Source organism: Lynx rufus, unplaced genomic scaffold (genome assembly GCF_022079265.1).
Source record: "Lynx rufus isolate CCGP_SWC_20201006 ecotype Redwood Valley unplaced genomic scaffold, mLynRuf1.p SCAF_15, whole genome shotgun sequence".
In the NCBI taxonomy this organism is placed as follows: Eukaryota; Metazoa; Chordata; class Mammalia; order Carnivora; family Felidae; genus Lynx; species Lynx rufus.
The window spans coordinates 26,591,447-26,610,179 of record NW_025814829.1 but is presented as its reverse complement, the minus strand read 5'-3'; the positions used below and the strand labels follow the sequence as shown (position 1 = coordinate 26,610,179).

The window sequence follows — 18,733 nt, the reverse complement described above, 5'->3', positions numbered from 1 at the left end:
ACATCTTTTCTTGAGATCTTTATTATTTTTTGCTAAAAATAAACTTTCCAAATATTAACTACATAGCGTTAACTTTTGAAGTATTTGAGCTATAATCTACTCATTCTTGACTCTCTACCCTTTGGTAGGTAAGTCCAACTAGTGAAAGACCTAAGGGCAGTAACAACTACTTAATGAGTACTTACATGTTAGGCTCTTGTATTTAAGCACTTTGCTTATCTCATTTCTAACCGTAATCCTAGAGATGAGTATTATTACTATTCTCGTTATACAAAGAGACCGATACCCGGGAGAGGTAAAATAACTTGAGGCCAGGTCACAAAGTTAATAATCCCTGAACTGAGATGAGAATCAAAGTGTGGTTGACTCCATACTGCCTCCTAGCTGTCGTCTCCCAGTAATACGTGTCCAGTTATCGAAGTAGTAAAGCCTTTTGCAGTTCCTGTACTAGGGTTCTGGTATATCCTCCCCCCCTACTCTTCTCCCCCCCCCCCCCCCCCGCCAAAGATTCCCAATGCAAAACCACCTCGTTCACCTTTCAGACATGTCCTAAAAGCCATTGTTCTCTAAGCTAGGCCTCTTTAATGTAAGGTGTGCTTAGCGCAAAGTCAGTTTAAACCACCTAGTGAAAGAGGATGGGATCAAAACGCTGTGATCCAGAAGAAAGGGGACGTCACCGGTTCGGCTTACTGCTTGCAAGTGGGGTAATTTTAACATAAATGGATAAAAGACAAGTTCTCAAAAAGCAGCCGACCCGGCCCAGAGAGAAGTTGGCCCCAAGTAAGGGAAGGGGGCTCGGGGGGGGGGGGCAGATGGACACCCCCCGCCCATCCCGCCAGGCCTGACAACAGGGAGCCACACGCCAGAGGGGCCCCCTCCGACGGCTTCGGCTCCGGCGGGGAAGCGGCGGGGCGCACGGCGCCTAGAGGAGGAGAGCGGGAGGCCGGGGCGCGCAGCCGGCGGGACCTGCGGCGCGGGACTCGGGGCGCGGGGAGGGGCCGGCGGCCGCCCCGCCCCTCTCCTCGGGGATGCCGGGATGTTTACACTCCTGACAGCGGCGGCCGCGGGAGGAGGAGCGGGAGTCTCGGGAGGATGGGCCGCCGCTAGGCTCGCACTCGGGACGCGCCTCTCCTTGCGCAGGGTGGGGGCCCGCGCCTGCAGCGTCCGCGGGGGCGGCGCGGCGGGAGGTGGCGATCTGCTCCCGGCCTCGCAGCTACAGCCCCCGGCCCAGCGGGCCTTTCCGCGGCGCCGCCTGGCCGAGCCGCCCGCCCGCACGCCCCGGGTCCCTCGCGGGCAGGAGAACGGAAAACTCCCAACTTCCTGGTGAGTGGCTGCCGGGGTCTCGGGCGGCCCCGGCCGGGTGGGACTGCCTGCGGAGCCGGGAGGGGTGGGGGGGGGAGGTCGGGAGGGCGCGGGGCGGCCTCCGGGATCCCCCCCGCCGGGGGAGGTGGGGCGGGGCGCGCCGCACTCGGGCTGGGTGGGGGTTTCAGTTCGGTTCGTTGGCAGTGGCGGGAGCGGGCGGCAGGAGCTTTGTGCCCGGCGGGGGCTCTGGCGGCCTCGGCCGCCGTGGGCGCCGCGGTAACTAAGAAACTCCGCGGCCACGGCGGCGGCGGCAACAGGTCTTTGGTTTCAGGACCCGAGGAACTTAGGCGAAGTCCCGCCTCCCACACCCCGGCTGCCGCTCATTGGCGGCGTCGGTTATTTATCCCTCGCCGATTGGTTAAGTCCAGCTGTCAGGATTCGGCAGCAGCCAGATTTAGAGGAGTGAAGTTCACTGGAGACAGTGGGTGGTGGGAGCCGTGCAGCTAAGCGAGAAGCTGAAGTGGCTTGAGAAGTAGAGAGAGGACGGCGGACCTGTTGGAGAATGGGCTTTAGTGGGACGCTGTCAGGATTAGCCAATGTGAGAGAGATTGCAAGGCAATAGAGAACTTTGCTGGTAATCGTGGTAATGGAAAAGAAATAGAGAATTGACGCCAAGGCTAGAGAGACGAAGGGCACCCCCCGAAAGAAAAATGAGTTGGCCACATTACCCAAGGACGGTGTCAGGAAGCAACACAACCTAGCAGATGCTGCAGTGAGATCTGAAGAAACTTCTTGTCTCTTTCCTGTATGCTGTAGGCCCTGGGAAATGATGTATCAAATAGATAAATCGTGTTCTCTCATAGCTATAGTCCTTGTTAGGGATAAATACTAAAACTGTATTTATTTTACAATAAGATAGGCTCCCATCATGGGGCAGTTCTGGTGATGGAACTGAAAGTCTGAAACACATTACAAAAATGAAATGATTTTCCTCCTCTGCTGATCATAAAGATGCTGTTGAAAAAAATCAAATGCGTGTAGTTTGTAGAACATCATGTATCCATCATAACAGAACCACTGTGTCTAATTCTTCCTCCAAAGAGTTTGTAGTTTCAAGAAGTATGCACACTCCTTGCAGGCGATAGTTGTGTCTCTCGCCAGGTTGCTCTATAGGATAAAGTACAGAATGTATGTATGATAAACTTATTTTGTACAGGAGCTTGAGCTGTTGCAGGTGTGACCTAGTATTAGGGACAACCGGACAAAACACTGAAAACGGTGGATAGTTAAACAGGAGATGCAATGAACCCTGTAATACTTTGAAAGTGGCAACTCTTACTGAAGAGGTGCCGAGTTTTCTTGGCTTTAATGCTTGTCGAAGGCCAATGCACTTAAAACAGTTAACATAAAACTTAAACAGTTATCATTTACAGAGGAAGGAATTCTCTGCTATCCTCGGGAGATCCAGTCCACAGCTTGCTTAACTCCCCAAACCACAGCATCTTCTGTTTGGTCCTAGACTGGGAGCTTGTTGGGGTGGGGAAGGGATGTTGGAGCTTAGAAAAAATTGCCTCGTGGAGGAGTCAAACGGGCAGAAACTGTATGGGGACGTTGAGAGAGGAGGGCACGCAAAATAAAGGGGAAGGAACCCCTAGTGGAGGCTGGCTGCTTTCTCTGGGGTGGGAAGCCCACGGACCCTCGGAGAGGTGCGGGCCTGAGATTCTGCTCTCTGCCGGGAGGCCCCGCCCTCTGCGGCACTGACGGCTTCCACAGCCAATAAGCGGCGAGGACACCGCGGTTCCCCGCTCGGGAGGGCGGGTACTTCCTACCCCAGCCCTGGGCTCGGAGGAGGGACAGAAAGTTCCTCCTGGAAGGATGTCTGCTGGTGGAGGGTTCCCAGTCTGAGGGATGAGAAGTAGATACGTAAGAATAAAGGAGAGGAAGTTCCAGTTTTCTCTGACCCGTCGTGTACGTCTCGTTTCATAATTGAGCTGCATCTTGGACTCACCACCGCGATTGAAACTTCATAGTTGATAAGAAACGAAGGTGATCAAACTAAATGTCCAGGTGGACTCACGGAGTTTTACTCTGAAATTACCTGTAAACGAAAACCAGGGAATGTCAGAATCTAAACTGTTAAACTCTTCCACAATTACTTGGGAATCTTTCCACGGTTAAGAATCTTTATCAATTTAAAAAGGAAAGAGCGTAACTTCAGTGCAGTTTTATTCTGTACTCGGAACTACTATTCAGGCTCGTTTATGAAGATCATACCTGTAGCACCCTCCATTCCTTTTCCCACTTAGGCATTTTCCTGGCTGGACAATTTCAAGAGCTCTTTTCCAGTGCAATAAAACAGCACTTACTCCAAGAATGAGGAAAGCACGTCTGGTATGATGGCAACATACTGGTGGAGGAGGGGAGATTTAAGGCCAGCTTAATAACGTACCCAAATTGTAAAAATCAGAATTGTCGTTTTAAATGACTGAAAGCGTGGTTATAGTTTGTGTATGTAAGTATTTAATCTCACGCTTCCCTCCCCTTCATCTTCCTGCTAGTTACAATAGAAAGTTTTGAGCTCTGATTTATTGCAAACATTCAAGTGCTCTTTTCTTCTCAGCTAGTGTGCCCTTACTGAAATGTAGATTTCCTTTTTTTTCCCCCATAAAGATGTGGTCTGAGATATCATTAGAGACGTCTACAGAGTTTCTAGAACCAAACTGTCTCATGTTTTAAAATGTATCTCTGTAGTGTTACTAAGGTAGCCACCATTCAGGGTATCTGAAAAGAGAATGGTGATTAAATGCAGTTTTGGAAAAGAAGTTGTTTAATTAGATAATAGGTTGCAAAACTCCTTTCAGGTTTGTTTCTTTTGATTTTTTTTTTTTAAATAGGTTTTGGTATTTAAAAAATTTGCACTGTAGCTGCAGTTACACAAAGCAGCCCTCTTGTCTACATTCCTGGTTTCCTTCAAATTAAAATATTTGTCCTTTCAGGTATTTGCTCTAGAGTTTTGTGGGTGGAATTTTAGTTAGTACATTATATATAAAACATGGTAATATACTTAGTGTAATACTTGAGGATGTCTTGGAAATGACGTATGTGATTATTGTTTCTCTGAACTGCTTTATCCGCAATTACTTTATTGACATTTTCATAAATATATTGCTAGATGCTTTAAGAAGTGTTTCTTCATACTTTTGAGTGTTTCAGTTTAATTCCTCCTCCCCTCATTTTTGTAGGGAATATAGGTAAATTACATTTGGTTATAATTTTTTTTGTTTATGTTTTTATTTCATTTTTGAGAGAGACAGAGCGCGAGCAGGGAAAGAGCAGAGAGAGAGAGGGAGACACGGAATCAGAGCAGGCTCCAGGCTGTGAGCTGTCAACACAGAGCCTGATGTAGGGCTCGAACTCACAGACCGTGAGATCATGAACTGAGCCGTAGTCAGACGCTTAACCGACTGAGCCACTCAGGCTCCCCGATAACATTTGGTTATATAATTGTAATGAAATATGTTTATTTGCAGGATATAATGGCAGTTGAGAATTTTTTCATGTGTGTAAAACTAATGTATAACAATTCACTCTTAGAAAACTTCTAAACTACTTGTTCTTCTTTTGATGACTAATAATTTGATTACCACCGCATGTGACATATCTTCATAAAATATTTTTTCATTCTGATGAAAACAGAGAATGTGTTTCACGGTTTTTAGTGAGCAGTGAGAATAAGGATGGCAGATAGATGATCATGGAACATTTCTTTCTTTTTTCTTTTTTTTTAATTTATTATTTTGAGAGAGAGAGAGAGAGAGAGAGAGAGAGAAAGCGAGAGAGAGAGAGAGAAAGCGAGAGAGAGAGAGAGAAAGCACGAGAGAGAGCATGGGAAGGGCAGAGAGACGGAGAGAGAGAATCCAAGCAGGCTCTGCACTGCCAGCACGGAGCCTGACTCGGGGTCTGGAACTCATGAACCATGAGATCATGACCTGAGCTGAAATCAAAAGTTAAATGCTTAACTGACTGAGCTGCCCAGGGGCCCCGGTCATGAAACATTTCTTATTTTTCTTGAGCAGGAAAACTGTAACATTTGTCAAAGTAACAGCTCTGCCGTATTATTTATATAATGAGCTTACACAATGAACTGTTTTGTAATAGCTGTCCACGGTGTTAATCAGAACAGGGTATAAATGAATGGAACTTATTTAATTGGTCTGTAAAAATTTAGAAATACTGTTACTTAATGGAGATAGACCTTTCTGTAAATCTTGCTATGGGTCTTCTGTTGATAATCAGTGTGAGTAGTTAAGGGTAACTTTCTCGTTCCAGGCTGCTTTTGTATAGAACAGGGGTTTGTAAACTTTCTAAAGGACAAGAGAGTAAATGTTTCTGACTTTGTGAGCTGTATGGTCTCTGTCATTGGCTGTGTTCCAGTAAAGTTTTATTTGCACAAATAGGCTGGAGGCCCACCCCAGCTCTAGAAGATAATACCAAAGATTTAAATAAGATTCTAGACCTTTGATGTTTGGCTTGATGTGTATTTTCCACAGGAGTATTTCATAGCCTTTTTTGGTTCTTGGATGCTTGTGACAATCTCTTGATCTTTCCCAGTCCCCTCAGAATAATGCCCAGTTATTCATACCCCAATTTTGTGTTTCATCTCAGAGACTTCATAAGTCTTAGAACCTCTTTTAGATTTATCTGCTTTTTCAAAGTTTTCTATCATTCTTTGCCTCTTGGGGTCCCCACACCTATCCTGTGACACTGAATGAATGTGCTCCTCTCTAGCTTCTCTCTTACTAAACCAAGATGGAATCTGATGTCATATATTTAATCTTTGCTTGATTGACAGATAACACTTTAATATAAATGTATTTTGGTGTGTTTCTTTAACTCATAGTTTTTATCTTAAGCTGATTGGAATGACTGCTTCTGTTACTTTTAGGGGGAATTTCTGGCATGAGCAAGACAGTGGGCAGATTTCTTCTTCTTCTTTTTTTTTTTTTTTGTTTAGAAAAAATTGATGTAGTCTTTTATAAAAGACTTTCTCCCAGTTTAAAAAAATTACTGGAGAGGGCCTGAAGTCAGGGTGTATGTGGCTTGGGTTGTGTGTGGGATACCTCCTCCCTTTGTTTTAAGAATTGGCTGTAGGCTGACCTGGGTGCAGCTGCTGAGAAGCCAGAGAATGGAATGGAAAATGCAATGGCTTTGACATCACTCAGTGGAGTTTCCTAGCCCTAGCCAGGAGTGAGTTCTGGGTGTGCCAGAGTTATTTGTCTCTCTGGGTAGCCAGGTAGGGCCTGGGGCATTCGGAACTTCCAGGCTGGTTGCCACCAGCTACAAGGAGCCTCTTTCCTTTATCCAACCCTGCTGCACAAATACTGATCATTTTCTGTGTTTACCATCATGTGAAAAAGACTAAGCCTGGGTTTGCCTCTTACTCTATGACCTTGGTTGAATTACTTGATTGGTTGGGACTCCGGTTTTCTCAGCTCAGGTAAGATTGCTTTGAGGAATAAATGAAAACATCTATGTAAAGGTATGATAGTAGGCTCTAAGTGTTAGTTTCATTTCACTTATTTCTGTTTTTAGGACCTTCAGTGGTAGGAAACGCATCTGCTGTTCTCAGTTTCTTCTGATGACAGGCCCTGTTGCCCACTGTGCCTTAGGTCTGCTGTCTATTCTGTGTTCTCTGCTTGAATTCTTCTTCCTCTCTGCTCTGTGATTTCCATATTCATAATTTACTGGTTCCCATGTTTGAGAATGTTTTTATGTTTTTTGGAGTATGGGGAGAAGGCATTAATCCTTGGTTCCTCAGGCAGGAAAAAACACAAGAGGCTTGGGGGGGTTTATATTTTGGATAATGAAAAATGGGAGTTGCAAAACGATCCTTAAATACTAATTGAAAATGGCAAAATTAAAAATATTCTTTCTGGTAGTCTTACAGTTTTGCTTTTTGTTATCGTGAGAATATTTTCCTCATATTCTCATATTTACCTGGCAGATTACTGTAATTTTTGTTGTGGTTGTAACCATAACAAAGCCACATATCCTCTACTACATTAGGACTGGGAAAATTGAACAGATATGTTTATGAAAAGTTGTTGTACTTCTAAAACGAAAGGGATTGCAAACTTTCCATTGCTTTTTATATCTAACTGGTGGACCATACAGTAAAGTAATGTGATCTGTTTGCATACTGTCGTAAGGACACCAGAACTGGACAATAGGTAATTTGTTTTAGGAAAATGACATGCCCTTATTGCAAACACTTTATAGGCATGGTTTGTTATTTAACAAATACAAGTTAGTTGAAAGATATACAGAAAGGATGCTTATTGATGGTTTAATTTATGGGAGACAATTGATATTTTATTCTCAGTTTCTTATGGCAACGTACAAATTCACTTTTGTTTTCTTTACAGTCTGGTGTTAGAACACATTAAGAATAGTATGGCAGGGAACGTACTCAGTAAAAACTGGCATTTTTAACAATTTTCAACATATATTTAAAGTAAAGTTTTAATAAAGTTTCTACATTCGATAAATATTTTCATTGTTAAATGTCATGTTGTTTTCAACGTGGCTTTATCATTTTATGACCTTGAGTGTTTAAAATACCAGCTGTTGATGAAGAGTTGTATTTTATCAGGCAGTTCTCCTATCACTCCTGTAATCATTCTCTGTTTTTATAAGTAGGAAGGAATTTATGACATTGTATTTAATAGTATTTGATGGTTGCAGGGCAGGGGCTAGGGGTGGAGTTTGAGCTTCCAGCAAGGTTTCCCATTACCAGGCCACCAAGGGAGTTGCTGCCTCATCCCTGATCGTAAGGCTGCCAGTGGGACAGTGCACCGTCGCCATCCTAACGAAGACACAGCCACAATAAGGAAGATACTGCTATTTTGGGGGCCCCCAGAACCTTACTGTGACTGCCGTGGTCCAGGAACTGTATGCTCTGGACCCTGGCTCTTAACACCTATATTAGTTTCCTAGGGCGGCCCCAACAAATGACCACAAACTGAGTGGCTTAGTACAACAGAATTTTATTCTTTCATAGTTCTGAAGGTCGGATATTAGGAATCAAGGTGTGCATAGGGCCATGCTGTCTGTGAAGGCTCTAGGGAGAAGGCGTTCCATGCCTTTTCTTAGCTTTGGGTGTTGGCGGCATCCCTTGAAGTTCCTTGGCTTTAGACAGATATCACTGAAATCTCTGCCTCTGTCACATGGTGTTCTTACCGTGTGTCTCTGTATGAGTCTCTGGTACTCTTTTAAGGACACAGTTACTCTTACACTTAAGGTTTAATAAGCAAGATCTATACTTTTTCTTTTAGATTCATTACTGTACAGGTTTTTAGATTTCTGACCTTTTTGTTTTGAAGAGAATATTTTAAGTTTGTGCAGAAATTGTACCTAAGAGTTGGGGCGCCTGGGTGGCCCAGTTGGTTGAGCATCCTCTCTTTGACTTCAGCTTAGGTCATGATATCACAGTTTGTGAGTTTGAGCCCCACATTGGGCTCTGTACTAACAGAACAGAGCCTGCTGGGGATTCTCTCTCTCCCTCTCTCCCTGCCCCTCCCCTGCTCATGTGCTCTGTTTCTCTCTCAAAATAAATAAATAAAGAAAGAAATTGTACCTAAGAGATAAAGACACCCACATTATCGTGTACATATGTAATCTGTAGTTAGTATCCTAGTGCTGCCATTAAACAGCTCTTCTAAAATCAGGTTTTCCATTCACCATTATCATCCTGTGCTTCCCCTTAGGAGACCTTAAGTGCATGATTCACTACATCAGATGTTCTCAGAACTGGAAGGAAACTTATAAATTGTGTAAACTGACCTTTTCATTTATTGTGAAAATAAACTAAAACCTAAGGATGTAAACTTGCTAATCCATGCTGTGCTTGATTCCATAACAGTCAATATTGCCTTGTGTTACCTTTGTAATGTTTTCAATAGTAGGCGCATGATTTCTTCTTTTTCTTTTTTTTCACTCCTCCTGAGTTAACAAAATATTGCTCTGTTCATGGTACGTGCTCAATAAAGACTTGCTGATGGGGTGATGACATTGTACCTCTGATTGCCCCTATCAGGGCCATGATTTAAGTCAGCGAATATTTGAGTGAATCACCCCTGACTGATTGTGCAGGGGTGAAGTATTTCTTTCGCGTCTAAAGTGAGGAACAACAGGATTGCTGTCTCCCTGGAGAGATATGGAGGCTACTCCTAGGAAGGAGTGCTTAGAGGCAGTAGATAGGAGAGTAAAGGCCAGAAAGTTCATGAGTGGTTGTTTGATCAATATTTCGTAAACACGTATTTCATTATATTAGACACCTTGATTCATAAAAGCCAGCCTTCATGTTGTTTGTCATCTTGGTATATTGAAAATAACTTGGATGCCCCTATTGCTTCTTGTATATAAGCCCAAAATGTTGGGCAGTGCCACTGGCCAGTGTCTGCCTCTAGTTTCTTCTCTTGCTGTGGTTCAGAGAACATGACTGGTTCTGTTTCCTTTATTTCTGTAGTCATGTCTGTCTCTTAGAAGTTGGTTCTCAATTTGTTTATTATATGTGTTTCGTATTTCAGTGAAAGTTCTGGTTTACAAAGCAGAATGATTAGAGATTAATCAAATGAATCCTAAAGGATTTATTTCATGATTTCTTGAAATAGTTACATCTATTTGTATAGTGAAGGTAATTTACAAAATATTTAGAGCTGTTTACGAATATATGGGTGACTTTTTTGCTACTACCAAGAAAAGTTATATTCTCAAAGCATTTGTCCTATGACTATGTTTCTCAAACTGTAGTCCTCAGAATGTCTGTGTCTGGAGATTCTGATTGGATAAGTACAAGCACTGACATTTAAAAACAAGTTGAGGGGCACCTGGCTGGCTCACTCAGTAGGGCATGAGACTCTTGCTCTCAGGGTTGTGAGTTTGAGCCCCGTGTTGCGTGTAGAGATTACTTTAAAAAGACTGTGATGGGAACCTACATTTACAATAAGTAAGGCAGGTGTTCCTCAGGCCACACTGAGAAATGCCATGTGGTCTTTGTAAAAAATATTTTTTTAATGGAGAAAACTTTTGTTTATAATGAGAGCCCATTCCTACTGCTAGCATTTCTGGCTTGGGGTGTGCAGCCGCTTGGCACAGATTGTATCTAATGATTAGGCTGTTCTAGCATGGGTGCCCATGTCTCAGCTCAAATGGTGGATGGGTGTTATTGAAATGATGCTTACAAAGCAATTAGAATCAACTAGATAAAGTATAAATATTTTGTAAATAAATAGTATGTATTTATAAATAAATATATAGTTTACTAGTATACTAGTTACAGGAGAGAAAACTTCACTTTAAGCAAGTGAAAGAAAATAGCATGTCTAGTGTTAGTTCTTCTATCCCGACAAATGGTCCCTTGTTAATGTACTGCTTATAGCGTAGGCTGTTCTCACCATTTTTGGCATTTCTACAGTATTTCTCTCAGCTAGGTGTGAAAGCTTACCACTTCCCTTACCTCTGAGATGGTTTGCTTTCTGCTTCAGGGCAAAAACCCTTTGCCTGCGCTCAGAGATTTTGCCTCCAGTGACCACTACCTCAGTCCTTCCTGTGGTTTTCAGTCCTGTTCCTGGGCTTGGCTGCACAGAGCTCTCCTGCCTTGCCTATCCAGCCACGCTGGAAAGTGTTCAAGAACATCATGATGAGTAACCTGTTCCTTTTTCCATGACTGTCTTATTTCCATTGATAACAAGTGTCTGATGCTTGAGTCGCTTCTAACTTCCCTTCTTGTCATTAGATACCGATCTTTGCATGCGAGTTGTGTTCTTTATTCAAGAAAACCTGCTTGGTCATTTAAAAACTACTTTCTATCAGTGTTTTTCTTTAACACCTTTTTCTTGATTTGTAGTTTATCAATCAATCCAGGCCCTTTTTGTTTATGACCATTTCTGCCCCCTTCTTTTTTCATATAGTAAGAAGAGGCAGCTTGACAAAGAAGGTTTTGAAGTCCTGGATTAAGTTCAGGTTCATTTTTATATCTTTTCAAATGCCAAGCACAGAGTCTGATTCTTTGTGTGAGCTGAATTAATACTCAAAGAACTCAGTTTAAGAGTTGAATGTCTGGTTTAGGAGAGAGCATTGGTAGTGTGCTGAATGGTTCAGATAATATAAATGGAGCCTGGGCTCTAACGAGGCACTGACGATGTTGAGTTAGGATACGTTGGGACTCATGTCTCACGGTGTGTGGTCCCTGAACAGGCAGTGCTCCCTTTCCTAGGCCATTTTTGTTCATGTGTTGAGTTGTCATCTTTTGAATGCCAGTATTTCTACAGTAAGACCTGAATGCCCATTTTTCTTTCTTTTTTTTTTTTTTTTTGTGAATTTTGTAGGGTATTTGCATATGCTGTTCAGAAGACAATCCAGTTGATTGGACAGGATTTGGTGTTAAACTTAGTTTCACAGTGAGGTGAGGTTTCTCTGAACTTGGAAGGCATACTTGTCAGAAAGCAGAGGGACAGACCATTTGATCTCTGGGGTTCTCCAGCATTTGTAAGATGAAAGAGTCTATGCTTCTGTTCACTTAATGGTTCTTTTTCTATTTGTTCCTTTATTATTCTCCCCATTTTCCTACTGGGTCCCACCAATTCACTGATTGAAGAACGAGAAATTTGGAGGTTGTTGGTAGGTAGCTGGGGGTGAGTAAAAAAATAATCTAAGCAAGATCTAGCTTTATGCTTTTAAAAATATTTCGGTTTTCATTAATTACAGAATATGGGAGCAGGCAGTGACCAAATACTGTATCATATTGCCTGGCTCACCTATTTTTAATGGCTCTATATTGGAACCGCTTTCAGACTGACCCTGACCTATCTGTCTAGATTCACTTCTTTATACTCTTTTATAGTTTGGTCACATCTGACCATTTACCTTTTTTTTTTTTTTTTTTTTTGGATACATTTTGTACCTGTGTGGCTTTATTGCTTTAATACGCTTTTCTCGCTTCTTTTAGTGTCTATTTTCTACATTCCAGCTATTCAATCTCAGTATATTAAAATAATCTTCATCCTTTAAGGCTTTGCTCTAATATTATACAGAGGATATAAAGAAATCTTTCCTTTGCTTCTTTAAGCTTTTAGTACCTATTGACTCTCCCTGTAGTTACTTATCTTAGCTTCCTTTCTGGAATGTAAGTATCTGGAAGGTGTGAATCATGTCCTGTACATATTTGTGTTTCCTGCAGGACTTAGGACCATTTTTGTCACAACTGGCCATTCAGGGAATGGCAGATGCCTGCATCCCAGTGATGATATGGGACAGAAAGTCTGGGCAGATCCTAGAATGAAAGAACGTCCAGAACAATTGAGTAATTGGTTTCAGGGAAGTCTGTGCTGGATGCCAGGCACATGTCCCTGTAAGGCCTGTAGGGCATAGTGTGAGGAAGGTCTTACTATGTGATATAAAGGTCTGATCTGTAAGTGGTAAATGTTGAGGTATTCAGTGATCTAGTGCACGAGTCTGGGTTTGGATTCTGCATTCTGAAAGATCTCAGAATAGGATGACATGGGAACCAGGACTAGGAAAAACAGGGGTATGCCAGATGTGAGGTTGATGGAAGTGAGGAGGAATTATGGAGTAGAGACAGAGGGAAGTTTGGCAATTAGGCACAAGTTAGAGGCTCAGGCAACAAGGAAGAAGGGTCTGAGTTCCTGGAAGTAGGACTTGAAGTTAAAATGGGCCAGCAGTCGGATTAAATTGATTTGAGGCTGATTTACTAAATGTTTACTAGGTATCCTTATGTTTCCCTTCCTCAGGGGCAAGGCCATTCCTAGTTCAAGTTAAGTGGGTGTGGCTTTTTGTAAAGGGGGAGCAACTTCTCTCTGCCCATAAAAAGTGCTGACTGCATATTTGTCAGATGAATCCTGTTTTGATGTTCTAACCATCCTCTCATGAAGAAAATATTGAATGGAGTTAAATAAGATATAACTAGCTTAATACTGGAAATTAGTCCTCTCGAGAATAATTACTAAGTGGGAATTGATGAGGGTTATTGTTTGATTTGAGGCCATCAGAGGCTGCCATAGAGAAAAATTGTTCCACTTCAAAATAGATACATTTTATTTAGTAGCTTTTCATAGCTTTCATTGCTGAAAGTTAAAAAAAAAAATCACAATATCAATAATTATTTTTAAAAGCATATAAAGGACTTACAAAAAGGCCCATGCCAAGAGTACCAAAGATGTACTGTGTATTCATGAATTGATGAAGAAGCACATAAAAAATGAGCCTGGAATGATACCCAGATACTGCATTATGAAAGGCCTTGCATACTTACTAAGAAGAGTGGCCTTCTCCTCTCCCGTAATGTGATTGTAAAGAGTTACTTGTACCTTTATGTTTTCAGAGTTTGATTTTAATAGTGATAAAAGCTATAGTGCTTTGATATCTTTTTACTTGGTTCTTAGTTGGTCATAAATCCATCAGGAACGAATGTCAGAATTGACTCAAGATTACCATAAAGGCAACTTCAGGTAGATTTGTTAAAAAAATGTGTTAAGAAAAATATATTAAGGGATGTATGAAAAAAATAAGTTTGGACTTGAAAATCTAGACTTTGGTGATAGTATGTGTATACTTTAAATTTACCAAGAAAGGGGCGCCTGGGTGGCTTGGTTGGTTAAGTGTCCGACTTCGGCTCAGGTCATGATCTCACGGTCCGTGAATTTGAGCCCCGCGTCGGGCCCTGTGCTGACAGCTCAGAGCCTGGAGCCTGTTTCAGATTCTGTGTCTCCCTCTCTCTCTGCCCCTCCCCTGTTCATGCTCTGTCTCTCTCTGTCTCAAAAATAAATAAATGTTAAAAAAAAAAATTAAAAAAAAAATTTACCAAGAAAAAGTGTTACTTTGTTTTTTTATAAAAAGAACTTACTGTAGTATATACTTTTTTTTCCCCCCTTTTAAAATTTAGGATTGAGTTAAATTTATTTACGTATTTACATCTTTGTTCAATCTATGCTTTTTTTTTTTTTTTTTTTATGATCCACCCTCAACACCTCCTACCCACTTCGAGGTGGGTTTTTTTTCTTGCTTAAAATCCTTCACTTACTATCTTTGGAATAATTTCCAATCCTCTAGTCTCTTAAAAGCATGACTTGGGCCTTGGCTCTCGCCTCTGATGCTCCTGTCTTACCTCACTACTTGTAGTTCCCTCATCACTCCCTGCTTTAGTCAGGAGTGTCCTCCCTCTTTGTTGCCTGGTTGGCTCCCATGCATTGTTTAGAACTTGCTTCCAGAGTCTCCTCCTCAACGTCTTGCTGACCTGACAGCCTGTTTTGGCATCTTTCTTGCCACCTGGGATGGTGTCTGTCAGAGTACTTGCCTCCTTATGCTGTAAAAGTCTGTTTCTCTCTCTCTCTCTCTCTCTCTCTCTCTCTCTCTCTTTCTCTCTCTCTCTCTCTCTCCCTCTCTCCCGCTCTCCCTCTATCTCCCCTGGGAATAACTTGAGGGATCTGAATTGCCGGGATCTATTTTGTCTTCCCAGCAGCTTTGGTAGACACCTCAGTTGGCTGAAAAGCTGACCCAATGCATGAGTTGGAGAAGATAAGAGAGAGGAGGAGTCTAGGATAGCCCCCAGTTTTGGCAGGGGCTCTGAGTAGATGGTGGTGCCATTTATTGCCAGTTCTAGCACCTTTCTCTCCCTACCCCTCTCACCCCCACCTTTGAGTAGCCGTGGCTCTTTATTGAGATGAAATAAAGAAATTAGAGACTTAAGTTTCTTGAAGATTCTTAGGACATTTTATTTATGTCATGGTATTTGCTGCCTCATTGAGGAAGGCTGGGGGTATATATAGATGGCTATGACTGAGCATGAAGAAGTAGTCTTTCTTTCTTATTGGAATATTTTTTCATTCTCTTGCAATTTTGACTGTCTTTGTAGTCTTTAATAAGCAGTTGGAATATGATCATGAGTGTTAGGCAGGACAGACTTTGTCCCAGTATGGTTTTAGAAGCCTTCTCATATATTACACAAAATGTGCTTGCAGCTGGCCTTTACATGTCGTTTGGTGTTAAGATAATCATATAGGTCCTTCCATGCAGAGTACCTACAAATCAAATGGCTATCAAAATCATATAAATTCCTGTTTGTTGACTAGGGAAAGTGAGAGTTGAAATTCTCTAAGACATAAGGGAATACAAGTTTTGCTTTAGTTATAAAGATGTCATTGTGCCTAATGCTGATGAAGAACAAAGTAGAAATCTTAACCAGATCAACTTAGAATTCAGAGTCCTGTTATTGAAGCAGAGAGTAGAGAATAACTTGTTCTGTTCTCATTGAATCTACATTCATCAAAGCTAACTGAGTGTGGTGGGAGGAGGAGGCCTCTCATGTTGAGTTTGGGCTGTTTATGGGATATACAGGTGACCCTATATCTAGGCAGTTGGTTATATGGGGCTTGAGCTCAGCAGAGAAGTCTGGCCTGGGGTAGAGCTTTGGCATCATCACTAGAGAGGGGGCAGTGGATTATGCGTGGTAGCAGGTGAGTCTGTCTAGGGAAAGTGTGTCGGGGGTCCTGTTCATCCTTGTTCACTTAAATGGGCAATTTCATTAGAAGGTAAATAAATTCTCAATGAATACTGGGAGAAACTAAAAGTCAGTTCGTGTTGCTGTCTGACTTTAGTTCTAAGTATAATATGTAAGGTATTTTCTTGTGAAAACCCAAATAATGCTGTTTCTATGCTGTCTAAGATTTTATCATTCTTTAGTTAGAAGAATGGATTTTCACAGATTCAGAAGGTTTCCAAAAATAAAATTAGGTTGATGTCCTCAATTATGTAACTCTGTTTTAGTGTTTGTAAGTCTATAATCACTATTAACTCAATTTTTAATTTTTTGGGGAGTTATTTATATTTAAAGTCTGTCATATAAACTTCTAGATGGTGTCTGATAAACAAACACCATTATGTTTGTGATTCCTACTATTAATTTAAAGTAACAGTCTTTATTCTTTGGAGGATATCCCCGTAAAGATCACAGTTTCACTTAATAAGTGTGTCAGAAAAAGTGCATTTATTTCCAGTATATGTTTGTGTACATTAAAAGACATACGCACACAGTTTGGCATGATGTTGTGGTTTGTGGAAAAGAGCAAGAGAGCGATTACAAGATGGTGCAGGTCAGGATTGGAATAACTTGGCAGAGTTTGGTGAGAAAGTTTGCTTAGCAGCTGCCTGTGTTAACTTTGTATAATTCATTCAAAGACTAGTTCGGTTCTGTGATATCAAGAATAATATAGCAGCAACTGAGTTCAGTTTCTTAGAAGGTAAATTTTAAAGGACAAAAATATAACCTTGTACTTACTTATAGTAAGTACACTGAAGAATCTTTTTATTAAAAGTTGGGACAGTTTTGTGTAACCTGTGAGTGAATGGCTTTTACATGCTTGCTTTTTCTCCACCTTTCTTAATTTTCTCTTAATTTGGTTTGCATTGGAAGTCTGCACAGTAAAAAAGAGATCAGGCAAATCCAGAGATACAGTTGTTATTCTTCTTTCTCTCTCTCTTTTTTTTTTTTTTTTTTTTTTTTGAGGGAAGAAGAGGGTGGGCAGGAGGAGGAAAAGGCTGGAGTTTCCCTAGAAGTAAAGTAACATGCTAGCTTTGTTTTGTTAGACATTGATTATGTCCCACTAAACCTAATTATCCATTAAACAGACTCTGTTGTTATGACTGATTCAGATCTCAAGAATGTCGTGGGGGCCTAAGTAAGGGTTAAATGAAAAAGTTCACTGGAGATGACACCAGAGGACCTGAGAAGGGGTCATTACCTTACCACTTAGTTCTAGGCCTCAATTTACTTGTTTAGTGTTTAGGAGCATCCAAAAAAAAAAAAAAAAAAAAAAAAAGATAGGAAATCTTTTAGAACTATTTTATGGTTACTGTAAACTGTAGTATATAAAGAAAAAGGATTTTGGAAGTTCAGGAATAATCAGTGTATAGAACAGTGGTAAAAGAGTAGGTATGTGAGCAAAATGAATAAACAGCAGTTAATAAGCTTTATAAAATATGGGTAAATTGTAAAATCGTGCGTTAATTCAGAAAACTCTATTAAAATTTCCCTTTATTTCAATGAGAAGTGTTTTTAATTTTTTTGTGATGAGTTTTTGGTTAGTGAGTCCTTGTTACAGACCAAAGTCTATTAAAACAAATGACCTTACAATAAATAATTCATACAAATGAAGCATTTCCAACTACTAGGCTGTATTCCATAGGGCCTTATCAGCTTTGTTATGCTAGAATTCATCAGTATGAATTATTTAGCACAAGGAATTCAGCAGAATGTTTTTTATAACCAGGTTGAGAAGATGGGTCCAACCATTTATCTTAGCTCTTTAAGTACGTCAGTCTTTTGCCATGGGTGGTAGAGTGCAGTTGCCATGATTTTTCTGGTGTAGTTGGATAGTTAGCTTAGTAATCATGTGCTTTTGCCAGGCTTTAGTTGTTGTTATGTGAGTAACTGAATGACGTGGCAGAAATATAAGGGAAAATTAATTGTATTTGTAATGGCATCCTATGTCTACAGTTAAACTAAACAAATAGAAAGTCTATCAAAAATTTTTTGGGCAAAGTTCTTTGAATGGCTGAGTAGGGATCACTTGTCTTTTACATCCTTTTAGGGAAATTCTTCTGTTACAGCTAAGCAGAAAAAAATAATACTGTCTTGCATTTGTGTACCACTTAACAGTTTTGAGAAGCATTAATATTTTATTCTTCCAGCTATTTGTTTATCATAGAAAGTTCCCTGTATTTGTTACTCTAGGATAAGGATTTGAGACCTTGCTCTGTCATCACATGCTGTGTGCTTATTATGAACTTTAGAGGGAAGTAAACTGAGACCTAGGGAGGATAACTAGCTTTTAATTATTCAGAAGTAGATGCTCATATAAATTTGAATTAATTACATCCTGATTGTTAGACTTGTATTGTTTATAGCTTCTTATTTTCTAAATTTGATCATTCAACAAGTATTTATTAGGCCTTAATATAGTAGAAGGTACTGGAGGTCGAAAAAAAAGGAGGAAGAAATAGATTCTGCTTTTAAGTAGTAGTTGCTAGTGGAGTTAGTGATTAGGACCTCTGTTGGACAGATAAGTTATTCACTAGAATACATTAAGACAAATACTTACGGTACTTTACAAAGGGCCACTTGATTACAAAGCAAGGTTGGCCAGGCAGACTAGCTGGGAATGGTGTTTCAGTAAAATGACCTATCCTTTGTCAGAGACACATAGGTATGAAATAGCCTAGAATTTGGAGAAAGTACACATGGCTATTAAGACCAGACTACTGTATTTATAAGAAGGAAAGCACTAGCAAACAAGAAATATGGTTAAGAAAAGTGTGTCTCATTCATTAAAGAATTTTAAGCAGGAATATGCCATAA

The 18,733-nt window shown here is 40.9% G+C and overlaps 1 protein-coding gene across 1 annotated transcript in view; it reads left to right on the top strand.

Moving 5' to 3' along the window:
- The first annotated feature begins 1,051 nt into the window (after window positions 1-1,051).
- Window positions 1,052-18,733, top strand: part of NEK7 (NIMA related kinase 7) — a 160,302-nt gene continuing 142,620 nt past the window's right edge. The window contains exon 1 of the mRNA XM_047076723.1: window positions 1,052-1,323. The gene's annotated coding sequence lies outside the window, so the exon portion shown is untranslated. The remainder of the gene's footprint in view (window positions 1,324-18,733) is intronic.